This window comes from Theropithecus gelada, unplaced genomic scaffold, assembly GCF_003255815.1.
Source record: "Theropithecus gelada isolate Dixy unplaced genomic scaffold, Tgel_1.0 HiC_scaffold_1449, whole genome shotgun sequence".
In the NCBI taxonomy this organism is placed as follows: Eukaryota; Metazoa; Chordata; class Mammalia; order Primates; family Cercopithecidae; genus Theropithecus; species Theropithecus gelada.
The window spans coordinates 1-3235 of NW_020256187.1; the positions used below are offsets into that span (position 1 = coordinate 1).

General features: G+C 50.1%; 2 pseudogenes; both read left to right on the plus strand.

The window, feature by feature from the left end:
- Nucleotide 1: 1 nt before the first annotated feature.
- Nucleotides 2-120, plus strand: LOC112616941 (annotated as a pseudogene).
- A 2351-nt stretch (nt 121-2471) lies between these two features.
- LOC112616942 lies at nt 2472-2590 on the plus strand (annotated as a pseudogene).
- The last annotated feature ends 645 nt before the right edge of the window (nt 2591-3235 follow it).

Here is a 3235-nt window from a genome sequence, read left to right on the forward strand (position 1 = left end):
CGTCTATGGCCACACCACCTTGAACGCGCGAGATCTCCTCTGATCACGGAAGCTAAGCAGGGTAGGACCTTGTTAGTATTTGGATGGGATACCACCTGGGAATACAGGGTGCCATAGACTTTTTTGCTTTCTTGTCTTTCTTTTTTTCCATAATCCTTTCTTTCCTTCTCTCTCTCTCTATTCTTTCTTTTCTTTCTTTCTCTCTTTCTTTCCCTCTTTCTTTTTCTTTCTCTCTTTCTTTTTTCTTTCCTTCTTTCTCTTTCTTCTTTCTTTCCTTATTTCTTTCTTTTCTTTCTCTTTCTTTCTTTCTTTCTTCTTTCTTTCCTTCCTTCCTTCCTTCCTTCCTTCCTTCCTTCCTTCCTTCCTTCCTTCCTTCCTTCCTTCCTTCCTTCCTTCCTTCCTTCCTTCCTTCCTTCCTTCTTTCTTTTTCTTCTAGACGCAGTCTCACTCTATCACCAAGGGTGGAGTGCAGTGGCATGATCTTGGCTCTCTTCATGCTCCATCTCCCATGTTCACGCAATTCTCCTGTCTCATCCTCCTGAGCAATGGGGACTACAGGCACCTTCCCCCACGACGGCCCCATGTTTTGTCGTTTTAGCAGAGATGAGGTTTCACCGTGTTAGCCAGGCTGGTCTGGATCTCCTGACCTCATGATCCACACTCCTCAGATTCTCAACATGCTGTGGTTGCAGCCGTGGTCCGTGGAGCTTGGCCTGCTGTAGTCTTTTGTGGTTTCAACCATCCCTCCCTTTCCCCTACTGTCACCATATCTCCCAACTTCCCCAGATTCTGCTCCCAGTTTATCACCCTCCTACAATACCTCCGCAGCCAGGAATGTACTTTTGGGGGTCCGCCACCAAAGTAAAACTGGCAGCAGCCTCCCACCGCTTCCACCTCGCCGTCGCCATGCCAGGAGCCTGAGTCCATCCCAGGAGGTCACGGGGCCAGACCTTAAAGGCGCAGGTGCAGGTTCCCTGTGGTTCGCGCTGCCTCCCTGCCCCCGGAATGCCCAGGAGATTCAATGCACTCATCAGGCACCACCGCAAACTTCCAAACATGGGGAAGGGGCGGGCAGGGGAAGTGGATGCCACACTCACCAACCAAGACCTCTGCTCCACAACGCAGGGGCTGCTTTATCAGGGGGAAGGGCATTGCTTTGCCAGCCACCAGGAAAACAGACCCTGTGAATCTGGATTCCATTGCCACCAATTTCGTGTAAACTCCAGTCCTAAGGACATGCCAGAGACCCAGACCTTGGGCAATGTATGCATGCCTGGTGCCACGGCTCCCGCCAAATGGATGGATGGACTCTGCAAATCTAGGGGTCCAATGCACCGCACCAGGAGCACAGGGAATCGCCAACATAGGAAGGAGCCTACGAAACTCACCTCCAAAATAAGCCGTTAATCCAAGACAACATCCATATCAGCGCTGTGTTGCTCCTCTTGCATGCACGGCCTGGCCACCTTGTCCTAGCCCAGCCCAGGCTCCCTCCACCCTATCCCGGTCTGCTCAAAAGGGCCCTGCCTACAGGAGCAGGGCACTCCATCTTCAAGGCTTTATCACTCTCGCTCTTTAGCTCCCTCCCCCTCTCTCTTCTGGGTTTGCCCCTGCACCTCCCACTACTTCTGTTGCCTTCCCTCTGTCTCTCTGTCTCTCTCTCTTTCTGTATCCCACTCTCTTTCTCTGAATCTCTGTCTGTCTGTTTCCCTCTACCCTTCCCCTGTCTCTCGATGGATGTCTCACTCCCTCCTTTGGTTCCAATCTCTCCATCCATCTCATCCTTGCTCTCCTTCAAGCCGTTTGTGTGTACATGCATGTGTGCATGTGTGTGTGTGTTTCTGTGTGTGTGTGCTTGCCTGTGTGTGTTCCCGAGTGCGAGAGCCTGGGTGTGTCTGCGTGTGGGGCTGTGGATTTGCTCCTGGTGGTGGTGGCGTGTGTCTGGGTTTCTCTCAGCCCCTCTTGCTGGAGATCAGGGTGCCAGTTCTAGTGCCAACCAGGGGCAAAGCAGGGCCACCCCGAAACCTGAACCCCCCATGCCCTGTTGCCCACCGGCCGGGTCTTGGTCGGGATAAACAACCATAGTGTCAGTGTTGTGAGAAAAAGTCCATGCGCAGCTCAGCCGCCGGTTCACCCTTGGCCAGCCCTTATGGCTCTAGCTTGTGGGGCAAGAGAGGGCCTCGCAGGAGCTCATGAGTCACCGGGATCCAAAAGAGTACCTCCATGACGGGGCGGAGGACTGGACGGGGTCCCAGGATTCTGGGCCCTGGGCCCTGATGCCTGGGAGCATTCCCCGTTCCAAGCAGGCCCAACATGGTGGAAGCTCAGGAGCTCGGGAGCCAGAGAAGGCTGCGGGCCAACGTCTTAGCGTTCCCTATCCTAGCCCGGTGTCCCCAGGCTGACGGTGCCAGCTGGAAGCTGACAGGCATGGCTGGGCTGGGCTCTTGGGGCAGCTAGGTGCCTCTGCCAGCGTCTACAGCCAAACTACCCTGAATGCACCTGATCTCGTCTAATCTCAGAAGCTGAGCATGGTCGGATCTGGTTAGCACTTGTATGGGAGACCACCTGGGAATACTGGGTGCTGTAGGCTATTTTGCTTTCTTTCTTGTCTTTCTTTCTTTTCTACCTTCGTTTCTTTCCTTCTCTCTCTCTCTTCTTTCTTTTTCTTTCTTTGTCTCTTTCTTTCTTTCTTCTTTATTTCCTTCTTTCCTTCTATTCTTTCTTTCCCTCTTTATTTTCTTTGTCTCTCTTTCTTTCTTCTTTCTTTCCTACTTTCTTTCTTTTCTCTTTCTTTCTCTCTCCATTTCTTTCTTCCTTTCTTTCTCTCCTTCTCTCTTTCTTTTTTCGTTCTTTCTTCTTGCTGTCCTTCTTTCTTCCATTTCTTTCTCTCTCTCTCTTTCTTTCTTTCTATCTTTTTTCTTTTATTTCCTTCTTTCCTTATCTTCTTTCTCCCTTCCTTTCTTTCTATCTTTCTGTTTTCTTTCTTTTTCTTTCTTTCTTTCTTCTTTCTTCCCTTCTTTCTTTCTTTCCTTCCTTCTTTCTGTCTTTCTTTTCTTTCTTTCTTTCCTTCCTTCTTTCTTTGTTTCTTTCTTCTTTGTTTCCTTCTTTCTTTTCTTTCTTTCTCTCTGTTTCTATTTTCTTTCATCCTTCCTTCCTTCCATCCTTCCTTCCTTTCTTCCTTTGTTTTTCCTTCCTTCCTTCCTTCCTTCCTTCCTTCCTTCCTTCCTTCCTTCCT